Source organism: Carassius auratus, chromosome 23 (assembly GCF_003368295.1).
Source record: "Carassius auratus strain Wakin chromosome 23, ASM336829v1, whole genome shotgun sequence".
NCBI lineage: Eukaryota > Metazoa > Chordata > Actinopteri > Cypriniformes > Cyprinidae > Carassius > Carassius auratus.
Window position 1 is genome coordinate 15,839,859 of NC_039265.1, and position 12,960 is coordinate 15,852,818.

The 12,960-nt window shown below is 37.1% G+C and overlaps 1 long non-coding RNA gene across 1 annotated transcript in view; it reads right to left on the reverse strand.

Moving 5' to 3' along the window:
- Positions 1–5,908: 5,908 nt before the first annotated feature.
- The window catches only part of LOC113041510 (uncharacterized), a 116,833-nt gene continuing 109,781 nt past the window's right edge, over positions 5,909–12,960 (reverse strand). Inside the window, exons 9-10 of the long non-coding RNA XR_003275407.1 lie at positions 7,192–7,480; positions 5,909–7,083 (exon numbers count right to left, since the gene is read on the reverse strand). This is a non-coding gene — a long non-coding RNA (uncharacterized LOC113041510). The remainder of the gene's footprint in view (positions 7,084–7,191; positions 7,481–12,960) is intronic.

Sequence of the window (12,960 nt, forward strand, 5' to 3'; positions counted from 1 at the left end):
ACTTAAAAAAAAAAACTGTTGCTAAAAGAAAATAAATAGTACATGTCACCCAAACAACTCACTTCTGTTCACAATTCACTTAAAAATTGTTCAAAATGATTACAAAGCACATTTACTTAATATAACTAATTATATTAACATAATTTAATATAACTCTAATTGTGTTCATCTGAAAGAAAAAAGGCATATACATTTAGGCTGGCTTGAGGGCAATAAATTTTGAGATAATTTCATTTGGCGTGAACTATTCCTTTAAACAAGAGCAATGCTGATTCAAGCTTATTAAAAGATTATGAAATGTGCATTGTTATTATTTTTAATCAGGAGGGAAAAAATAATAATAATTTGGACTTAGAAGGATTTAGATATGCAGGTGAAAACTCGTGCATGTGTTGGATTGGAGGGTGAGTCCCTACTGGGGGGCCTAAAAAGACCCCTGGTGAAAATTCTGCCCTGGCAAGATTTGTATATAAATATATATAAAAAAAAGTGCTGGCTCAAATCTTTTAAAGCTGCCATAGCAGCCAAACCAGCGGAACAATATTGCCATGTTTGTAAATTAACGCATGAATACAGAAATGCATGGGAATAATCCTCTAATCTTGTTCATTTTAGAGCACTGTGAGGCACTGAGTTTGCCGTTGCCCACCACTGCGGATTACTGGAGCTCATTAAACACACAGATGAATTATTGAAATGGTCCGGGGCCTTTTGCTTCTATCCAAATTGAAGACAAAGGGGTCTGGGAAATGAATGCTTTATCAGGGCCGGACAGCTCTCCCACATGCGGCAACTCCTGGGCACAACATCGGTGCGATCGACCCCTCCAAAGCTCCAAGATTAAATGCTTTAGTGACTGTTGGAGGGGCATCAAAGCGAACAGGCTCACACATGAACTCACCTTCAAATGTCGCAGTCTCTGTCCTAGTCTGCACGCTATTGATGGGAGGTCCTGTATTTGGTTGTGGCTTTGTGGATTTTAAATTCGGGTTTTGTAGGATTTTAAAAAAGACAATGAATAGGTAATGCCAAAGTATGTTAGACTTAAAGAACTTTTCTTAAAGATCGCTTTCTTTTTTAGTAGGCACATAGAAACACCCTGGCACACAGAACACACAAGAAAATGCATAGCAATGTACAGAAAAAGAAAAAAAAACCTTAGATAACATAGGAAAAAAATTCTAAATTCCACTTGGAACACTTTAGCAACTACTTAGTAACACCCAGCTACTTTTTCATACTCACTATCCAAAATTGAGACCAAATGAGAATACAAGTCTATAAAGTTACATTTTTCAAAACATTAATGTTACATTTTAGATATTGTGCAGCTTCCATAGAAGCCAACAAATTAACTGGGGGAAAGATTGTAGATTCTACCCAAACTATAAGGCCTCAGCATCCATCTAAATAGCTCTTTAACAAGATGCATATTCAAGCTCTGACTTGTCACCTTGTCACCTTCCATTGCCAATGCGCTTGTTCCTGTAGTGTGTCCTCAATCTGGCAACCCGTGTGAGGATTGAATCTGAAGTGAAGTGGGCTGGGGAAAAAACTCCCTCCAATATTTTGAAAATAGACTTCTGTACCTATTTCAGCCACTATCTATCAATATTACATACTGCACCTTTAATAATAAAATCAACAACAATAGAGTCAACAGACAGTAAAACACTATAACAACTGCATAGCATAAGATTTGAAATGTAAAAAACACTAATGAACAGTTCATGCTAAAATACGCTAGTCTTGAACGTCGGCAGCTAGTTGTGTCTTTCTCTGCGTGGGTGCGAGGCGTTCATGCAGGCGTGCGGTAAAGGGCAGAGTCTGATTGAGCTGAAGCGAAGGCAAAGGCCAGGCCATCTAAAGAGCAATTGTAGGTGAGCTTATTGGCTTTTCCAAATTACTGGTATTATTTGTGGAGTTGAAGTCCTCTACATTTTATAAGAGTCCATACACTTTCAATATTTTGGAAAGAGCCAGAGGTATTGATGCTCAGAGAGACTAGATTTTCACTTTATCTGGTACCTGCACCTGGGGGCTGCCTTCCCACCGCCCCTTTCCTTCTGAGGTACATTCAAGCCCTCGTCAACATTCCTACTCCACATTGCCTGTGACATTAAATTAAATAGGTTATTGACTGACCAATAAGTTGGCAATGAGTCACTGATCCAAAAGGCTCCGGGTCACTGCACCAGAAATCAAAGCATAATGGATGTTGAGCACCTGAACTACTTCCATGTACATGTATTATTTTTGTCTAATTTGTATCGATGGTAATCCCATTGCTTTTGATGGATAGCCACTGGCAGGTACAACAACACCTGCAGACAACATACTGTAGTCTATCTTGCTGTCTGTGGATCCCTTAAATGTACAGTGATTTTCTCTTATTTCATTGCTATTGCATTCTTGGTACTTTTTTTTTTTTTTTTTTTACCCAGTACAATGATGAATGCAAATCATATGATATAGCTGGGAATATTTGAAAGCTGTAAACTTTATTTCTTCAGTGGAAAACAATGTTTTGTTTGTGTGTGTGTGTGTGTGTGTGTGTGTGTTAGTCTACACAAAGTCAATGGGGTGCAATTTTATTTTAAGGTTAAGTAAATATGAGGGTGAGTATATATGACATAATTGTCAAATTTGGTTAACTATACTGTGATGAACATCAATTCATTTAAAAAAAAAAAACTGATCTTAAATTAAATCAATATAGCCAGTGCAACATTTTTGTTAACAATTTTGTAAAAAAAAAAATAAATAAATAAAGAGAGAGAGAGAGAGAGAGAGGGAGATGTCATCTTGCATAACTAAGATATTTAGGATATTTTGCATATGGTATCTGTACTAATCAATAATCTTTAATAATAATCAGGGTTGCCAGGTCTGCAAAACAATTGCTATTCAGAATTAGCCTAAAACACTGTCATGTTTTTCAAAATGTTTGTCAAAAATAGTGTTTCAGTTTAGTTTCTTTAACTCGTGACCTAGTATACTTAGGGCCCCTTCAAGCTGACCACACCTAATTTGCTTGAATGCATGCTGGGAATTTACAAACCTTTATAGTTAATTAAAAAATAAATCAATTAACATAATTTGAGACTGGACTGGAGACTTTGGACTGGAAAATCCTGAGCACTATTAAACATTGTAGCGATTTGCTATATTCTTCCCATTAAATAGGGAGTTGAGCCTACTTCCACCTATCCCATCATGCACACTCTGCACCTTAAAAGTGTTGATGCAAAGCCAGAGCACCTCCATGATCAATTGCACTTGCAGGGTGATGCAAGTCAGCTGCAGTAGGAGTTCCTCTGTGTTCCTCCTGCTGAATCTCCAGTTGTGAGGTGAAGAGCTGAGTGTAAACGCAAGTTTTTTTTTTTTTCTGCTGTGAAAATGTATCTTAATAAATCTTAAGTCACTGAAGACCATGGAGTTTGGTGTGATTGATGTGATACCACCTGCCATGATTTAATGTATGCTGAGATACCAAAGAAAATGACAATAAATCTCTCTGTGTGGTTCCATCAAACAGAAATGTGTTAGGGCATCCAGCAGGCAAAAGAAGCTCTGCAGACATCATTATTCTGAACACTGCTACAATGACCCAAACAAAAGATGCCAATGAGATGATACTAACAAAACCTAACATCCATTTTAGATGACCTATTTGACTTTTTTTTTTTTTAGATGAATCCAGGGAGTTTTATACAAATTTGAACTCAATATGTTCATGGTTGTTGTTGTTGTTGCTTTAAGAAATGCTGTTCTTTTGAACCTTTAACCATCAAAGAATCTTGAAATGTATCATGGTTTCCATAAAAGTATCAAGTTGTATAATTGTATTCAACATTGGCATTATTAATAATAATAAAAATGAATTGACATTAATAATAATAATAAAAATGTTTCCTGAACACCAAATCAGCATGTTAGAATGTGACACTGAAGACTGGAGGAGTTTTGAAATCAAAGGAATAAATTACATTTGACAGTAGATTTAATTTACAATATATTAAATTAGAATCAGTTTAAAATATTTTTGTTGTCATGTATTTTTATATTACTGTCTGTTAACTTTTGAATGATAGTGTGTAGTATATATAGCATATGCAGGTGATTGTTTAGCACTAAATTTTATATTTAGTAATAATATGTATTACAGTATTAAACTGGAACATACTCAAATACTGTTAATATTAATTAAGTATTGATCAGTATTAATTTAGGAAATGAGGAATATATTGTTATCTAATAAGGATCATTTGACAGATTAAGACTAAAACCCTATAAAATGTTTTAGCATCACAGAGAGCTGAGCAGCATTAAGTTCATTTCTTTTAAATAATGTGAAAATGTGTTCAGATTTGGGATGCACTGAAGGTCACTTCTACTTCTTCCAACTTTGATTCTCTGTACTTTTCAATCCCTCCATTTCCTTCAACCTTCAAACAAACAATGTTCAGTCCGAGAGTGGCAAGCAGCAGCCAATGGCTTTCTGAACCTTTTAGTGTTCTTCTCTCGGCGGCGGTTTTGTATTTGCTTTTAATTTGTATCGATCTTTTTCACGGGCTTCCATTTTACTGATGTCAAAGGGCTGAGAGAGCATTACAATATACAATGTTTTCTCTCTGCTCTTATCGGGCGGGAAATGAAAAGCAAATGGCACCTTTCTGCCGGGACGTGTGGCCGCGTGGATGGACAGGGCTTTGAAGCGAAGGCCGAAATTGAAAAGGTCATGAGTTCACCTCCCTGGACAATGACAAGCGTCCCCTTCCTCCTCTGGCCAAGTCCGTGAGGAGATTAAACGTATCAGCAAGATAAGCCAAGGAATCAGCTGCCATGGTTTTCGGTGGCAACCGACTGCCTGATCGAAAGAGGTAGAAGAGCTGGCGTTTGCCAAAAAGACTGACACAGGGCTTGGGACGGACCGAATCACTCACCGCTGACCTTGGAATGATCTTTTCCCACCAGACACTTTCATCTCTTGTTTTGAGGGAGGGAATCCTACAGCAGACAAAACAAATCAATAGTCGAGCAACAAAAGGATCAGTCAATTTGATTAGCTGCGATATGATAACAGACTTCACTCTGCAATGAACTAGCTTTCTTCCTCAGATTGAGTTCCAGTTTGCATCCATTTAATAAAAGCAGTAGCCAGTTGGAAAACCATTTGGGATTTAAAGCAAAAGTAGTGTTACAGTAGATGGGTAACAGATCTTTTTTTTTTTTTTTTTTTTTTACAAAATATGAGTTTAGACTGGAATACAGACTATGATGGCATCCAGTCAATGGATTTCATATGTTTGATATTTTAAGACTTTAGAGCACATATTGTTTTCATTTGTAAATTAAAGAACAATTTGGAACTAGCCCCTAAGGCTACCTCTACAAAAAAATTGCTTTCACCTTTACAGGAGTGTGATATGAAGAGTGTACAAAGTAACGCATATACACTTTAACTCTAACGCATTATAGCGCTTATATATCATTGCTCTTTTTGTTGTTTTTGATTGCTTCCACTGTCTTCATCAGTTAGTCACTTTGGATAAAAGCGTTTGCTAAATGAATAAATGTAAATGTAACGCATCTATAGCAAAAGCGTGAAAGTGCGTAGCACATAACATGCACAATACTAGTATAAACACGGATATCTATTGGTTTTCAAAAGCCTCCATTTTCATAGTCCACACTACAACGCGAAAACTGCGTTTTCAAATTTATTCACTTTGGAGAGCGTTTTCAAAAGGCTCAGTTTTCCTTGAATAAAAATGGTATCTCAGTGTGGACGGAAGGCCAAAATTTAGAGAAAAATATGGGTTCTCAAATTAAAACATATTAGTGCGGACAAGGCCTAAGATGAACCAATGACAGCCAACTAATAAGCTGAAGTAGTGTCCAAGTGTTCAAGTGGTATCCAACATTTATCCAGTGTCCTGCAGAGATTAGTTTTCACCTGCCTGCAAGTTTCTAAAGACCACGATTAGCTGGTTCAGGTGTGTTTCATTGGATTTGGGTACCAACCTCCACAGGACACTAAACTCTGGGCCTCCAAAGAGCAGGATTAGACAACTCAGATTTAATAAAAAATATACTGATGTTAATTAAGAAAGAAGTGAGGTTTATGTGAATCTCAACAGAAAGAAGCATGGCATCTAACCAGAATATTAAAAGATGAAATGTGATCAAAAATGACAAGCTCACAAAAAGATACAAATAAATAAAAATGCATGGGCAAATTATTTATAATAAGATCAATAAGATGCATTTAAAAAAAATAGATGCATTTGAAAAATAGGTGAATTTTCACTTCATCTGACTTTAAATAGATTGGAATCAAACATAGCACTAGTGATGCCAAAATCCCTGGTTTGAACAGATCAATAACTACCTCTAACAATGATCAGATGGTATACGATCAAAAAGAAAAGAATACAAATATAGAATAAAATGCTATATAAAGATATATTAAATCTGACAAATAATAACATTCAAGAATACACAGAGTAAACAAATCCCTGCTTATAACAACAGCAGCAGCTGCAGCATTAACATCTTATCTGCAAACTAAATTCCATCCCATATCTGATTAATATTTGACATTTTAAATATTCATGAGAAAAAAAAATCGTTGGAGCATTGTTATTCATAAACCATCAAATTCCACAACCGCCAAGTTGTTAATCTTGTCCCTGGGTTTTCAATTACGTCTTTTGAAAAGGATTTTAATACATTTCCCAGAAATGAAGGCGATGTCCACCTGTGTACAGAACCTGGCTAAGCTTCAATCATACAGGTTATTATTTATTAAAGACTCTGTCTGCTTAAACTCCCACATGATATCAACCTTCCTTATTGACCTAATCGCTTCACACACACACACACACAAACACACACATATTTCGTGCTGTGCAGGGCAGACAGATCCAGACTGGCGCTACCAGACAGGCCAGCACAGATGGAGAAACCAGGCACACAAAAGCGTCTCACACCGCGAGGGGCAGTTGAATCCACACACACGATATGATAAACGCGCGACCACCTCAGGAGAGATGCCCACGTTTAAACCCAAAGCGATGGCTGGAAAGTGAAAGAAGAGGAACATGAAAAAGAGAAAACAAATCCCTCAGCATTTAGATCCCTCACAAAAGAATTTTTAACAAATTCAACCCCCGTCGAGTTCCATACCTCGCATGTGCTGACGGGACTGTCAGCCGCCGAGTCCTCTGGCCCTTTTCTGCCCCCCGATGCTGGAATTAGCCAGTTCAAATGACAGGGCTGCCTCGAAGGCCTACAGAAGGCGGCCCAGCGCTCCTGAGGTTTCAAAGGGCCGATGAGCGGCCAGCCAGACGCTGTCAGGGGGAGACGTGGGTGTGTGGTGAGGAGATAACCTGCTCTGGACGGGCTCTCCCTGGCCTCTCTGACAGGCTTATTAACGGAACCTGCTGAGGGAGAGCTTTCTATCACCAGAAGAGATCTAAAGGAAGGAGAGAGAGCGAAAAAAAACAACCTTATCACTGGGACACCGAGGATTAGAGTCTGGTCTCCTCTGATAAATTAATTATTCCCTCTTATCTGTCACTCTCCAAGGCTGTCAGACGAAGCTACCTAAAGCCAAATCAACAGAGCCCAGGTAGAGGCACCAATGATGGAAGGACATATGTAGAATGTATCTGTGTGACCTTTTAAACACACTGTCGTTTTATTCGCTTGTCATCTCTGACGCTCTGATGCTAAACTGGCGCTCTGATTTGGAGGGATCTGTGGGTATTTGGACCGCGCTGTGATCTCAAGGCCAAATGAGAGCTGTTTTTCTCTTTCTGAAACAAAAGACAAAGGCTGTTTCTGAACCTGAAAAAAAAAAAAGATTCCAGTTTTTAAATAGTTCCATTACTCTTTTAGGTTTGAAGTAATAAGGAATAAAAAAAGAAGCAAGGGTTCATACTTATTTCTTCAATGATGAGAATTTCAGTAATACATACATTTAAAATTGGCAAAAGATAATTTTAATGACTTTCCTTATTAAACAACACTAACATGCAAACAAATGTGATGTGAAATGTGTTTAATAATAAAAAAAAAACTACTACTAACTACATACTGTATTGTCATATGAATCAGTAACTCTAACAGTCAGATTAAAGCTATATTTGATTCTCTAAAAAGAACCAGGGATTAGGAATTGGCAATTCGATTACACTAGTATTTGTTGCATTTTGTGTATTCCATTTATTGGAAGAATCATCTCATAAGAGTCATTTGTTGGGGCATCTGATTACACTTTTAGCCGTAAGTTTTTGATTCACTAAAAAGACCCATCTCAAGAGAGTAATTTATTCAGGAATCTGATTAGATTGATTACACTGTGTGTTTTACATTCAATTAAAATATCTGACTCAAGGGATTCATTTGTTTAGGATTCAGACTACACTGGTTGCACTGAATATTCACTGAAAAATGATCAGTTCAAAACAGTCACTAGTTCAGGAATCATACTACATACTGGTTGTGCTGTATGTGTTTAATTCACACACACACACACACACACACACACGCAAAAAAGGTTTGAGAGTCATTTGTTTGAAAATTGGTCTACACTGCATGCTCTGTGTTTTAGTTTCATTTAAAATAATAAGAACAAATTGTTGAGAAATTATTGCTGTTATCAAATTAATTTTAGATCTTTAAAAGTACACTAACATTATGTTATTATGGTCTTGGAAGCCTGAACTTTCCTTCAGGAAACTTTCCCAGAGAAAAAAAGTAGCTAGAGTATAATTTAAAGTGACAATTTCATATGAAACTGAAATTGTGTGAAAACATGCTTTATTGTGTTTTATTTTATTTATCCTTTTTAAAGCCTGAATGTCCACCCCTTAAATGTTACTGCTGTGTAAACAGATATAAAAATGAACAAAAACGTATGAAACATATCAAACGTACAAATGAGATCATACCAATTCTCCAACCTTAAAAGAGTTTGTTGACAAAAACACTGCCTGATAAGTCATCGACTGCCTTTCAGACGCAGCCAGTCTATACTTACATTACACCATGCCCATAGGAAGTGACTGTGTCAGGAGACTCGTTTTAGATGATTCACCTTGCTGCTGAATTTTTTAGATGCTTTGGTGCAAGCATTTTCGTCTGAGAAGTCTGAACTTGGCAGTAAACAAGCACGACAGGAGGTTATATATATATATATATATATTCAAATTGCCTCACTCCAATGAAGACTCAATCACAAAAAGCCAGAAATGTTTGTGATCCCCAGAGCTTTGCCAGTGTATGCTGAGTGAGAGGCAGCGAGCCATTCACTCCTGTGAACAATAACTCTTCAGATAGAGCCAAGATAGCCTTCTGTTTAATTCACACAAATGGCAATTTGAATTATTAAACAGACCCTTTCATTTGGGCAATTAATTGTGTGCTATTGACTATTGCAGTGACTGAAGATAATGTTCCCAGCTGGATTGTACTAAGAGAATCAAACCCCAGAGATCCCGTCAACATAATTGCAAAAATTACAGTGTATTTTACAATATAAGTCTTATTTTCCATCATTATGTTGTTTTTTTGCGTTGTATCATGCAGCTCTTCTTAATTACCCATTTTCCAAGATATTTCCAAGTCCAATGCGAAATGTTTTTTTCCCTCCATAAAAGCAAAATAAAAAGGTAATTTAAAAAAAATATATATATTTTCCCTTGAGGTCAATATACAAATTACCTGGTTCTAGACAATTATAATTGCACTTTTTTATGATTTTAATCCCACTGACTTGCATTGTATAAGGGAAACAAATACATTTTTCTAAATATATTTTTAAAATAAGGTTTATGTCACTATCACTTTAAATTTAGAGTAAAATAGACTCTTTGAGGATTCATTGCACCTGCATATCACAGAAAAGTACTTAAGATCACAACCCTTGGCACTAGCTAATGAATATGTCAATACCCAGAAAGGAAAAAAAAAAGTCTATTTGCATCAAAAGCAATTGACGATTCCTATGTGAACAATTTGGTCGCTCACATGTGAGTTTATATGTTGATGAGCTACAAAGGCCTTATGTGGAAGCAGATCTTGTTCCTGTTCCCTCCAATTCCCAGCCCACCGCTGAAGCATTTGGCACTGGAACATCTGAGGGATGGCAGGAGAGGAAAGATGCCACATTGGACTTGCTGTAGCGGGAAGTATGAGGTGAATACTAATGTTCCTCATGTTTTATTAACCCTCCATCCATCCGGTCTCAATCTAGACGCTCATGAAACAAAATCATCAATCCCTGAGCTGTAATGAGAGGAAGATGCCGATCAGGGCCGGAGGGAGGGGAGGCTGCTGGAGTTGGGGAAAACTAATATTTGACAGTGCTCCTCTGAGACGACATTATGAAAATGCTCAGCTGCAGGGAGGGTGCGGGGCACGAGCGCTGTGCTGTCACCGTGCCAACTCTGAATCTGTTTGAGACTGTTTGTTTGAAACCCCTTCACTTTATATGTTTGTGAGAGGCGGAAGGATCACTTCTCATCCCCTGCCATGGCTTGTGAAGAACTACGATACTCAGAGTAAAAGACATCAGGCTACATAAGCTTGCGTGGAAAAGAAAATGCAAGGTCAATGTTCAACCAATGAAAGCCCTTTCTCTTGCATCTTCCTCATGTTGTTATGTCGTTTTGACCCATTCTTTGAAAACACATTTTCAAAGCTCCCTGACAAACACTATTCCTTTACTTCACCAGCATTTTACAACAACTATTGTCTTACGTATCCGCACCGGCCCTTCAGTAAGAATCAAATATTGAAAAAACACACTTTATCGACATCTCATAGCAAACTGGTTATCATTTAGCACCAACAGCAATATTTTTGAAGGATCCAAAAAAAGAAGAAGAAGAAGAAAATAATACTATGGGGGAACAACAGCACTACTGGTACTTTTCATTCAATATGATGCAAATTAGGGCCTAAAAAAACACTTAAATTGACAATTGAATATTATTCATGTTTAGAAAATGCTGTTTTTTACCTCAGGAGGTCGAACTAAATGATGAATCCCTACAGCTTTTATTAATTTTTTATGGGATTTAAAATGTTTCAGCAATTAACATTTAAATACATTAAAACTAAACAGAAAAAATAAAAGAGAAAACAAAATGACCTTATTCACATAATAATAATAATAATAATAATAATAATAAAACACTGGTAATGTGGACAAATTAAAATGAAGACTAAATTTAATTATAAAAAATTACAAATTAAATTTAAGTTAACATTTTATTTTGATGATCCCATTTGAGCATTCTGTTGATTAAAATTAAACCATATTTAATTTATGGATAGAAATGTATACAGTATAATTAATCTATACGGGTAGAAATATGTATATAAGTAAGTGTAACTAAATGTAAGTAAAATATCATTACATTTAGTTGCTAGCTGTCTATTTTGGTGGCATCACTCCACGTAACTATATTTTAAATAAAATACTTTCTGATTGGCTGTCAGCCTTCATTCCAATTTCTGTTGTCTGTGTAGACAAACAAATTATTATCTAAATCATTAGAAACTTATCACATCATGCCCACACAGGTTTCATTTTGCCACTGTAATCATGACTTGTGATTATGACATGGCACTACAGTGGCTCCCTGCTCAGTCAGTGTAAAAATACTGAAATAAACAAGGGACATGGATATGGCTCTTAGGGATGCTGTTTACTCTTCTATAAAACAACTGTAACCCTCCCATGTCATTACGGTTAGATTTTATGACACTTCTAAAACATGCTGTTTTTTGAAACCTAATTGGTCATTCCCAGAAGCACACTCTTGTAACGTCCTGTTTTATTAGTATCACCAGACCGGTAAATAGGATCAGAGACATACATAGCGAGAGTTAGATGCTTGTTTTGCTGATATTCGTTAACTCCCTGCTTTTCTCCCAAACAGATGTGAAACTGCTTACACTTTAAGATTTATTCACATCTTAATGACTTTTTAGTGCCTACCTCATCACGCTCGTAAAAGCTCAAGGTGTTCTTTGCAAGGAAACATTTTGACAGAGTTCTCCTTGGTCCCCCCCTTAAATCTGCAGATGGGATCCACCCCGGTGTGCGGTTTGACAGAGCAACAGTCTGAAGGCCGTTTCCTCGGATAAGGTTCCCACCCCCCACTGCATGGCCTGGCCGGAGAGACATGATTTAAATAAATTTAATGAGTGCTGGAATCCATTAATGTCAGGGACCTGACCTGGGCCAGATGGAGGTCTGGGCATTAGGAGCTCTATTACATTTAACAAGTCCTGAACCACGAGCTGGAAAGGCCACGTCTGGCAGAGCAGCAAGATGCTTGAAGAAGAGAGTTGAGTGTGGAAGATGGCCTTCTTGCAGCCTAGCCGTAATTCTTCTAAAGGTCAGGGTGATACACGTACTGAAGCGCTGTTCCATGTTAACCAAAGTCTCTGGCGGAAACACATCCACCGGCTAATTTGATTCTCTGGGCTGCACTTCGCCCTCCCTGCTGCTGCTGTCACTTTAAAACAAGACTACATGGGAGATCTGTTCCAAAACAAAGTCAGCCGCCTTCTGAGACAACATCCCAACTGTCATGCAGCTCAAGAAGTGAGAAATTTGGAACATTCTACATGAACAGCAATGCAACTCTGCACAGCCTCACAATTGTTTCCAATGTATTTATTTTCTCCAGGGAAACTGATTTTTAATGATAGTTTTTAAAGAAAGACCTGTTGTGAGCTCTGATGTAGTTAATCGATGGAATATGCTTTTTTGTCAAAATACATAAATACCTGTATATACATATGCTTATTTATTTTTATTTTTTTTATTTTTTTTGCTTCAAATATATACACTTGTGATGTTGTGATTCACCTGGTAGCTGTTTTGCTTAGTTCATGGCTTGAAATACTTCAAACACCTTTTAAATCCCTATGGGA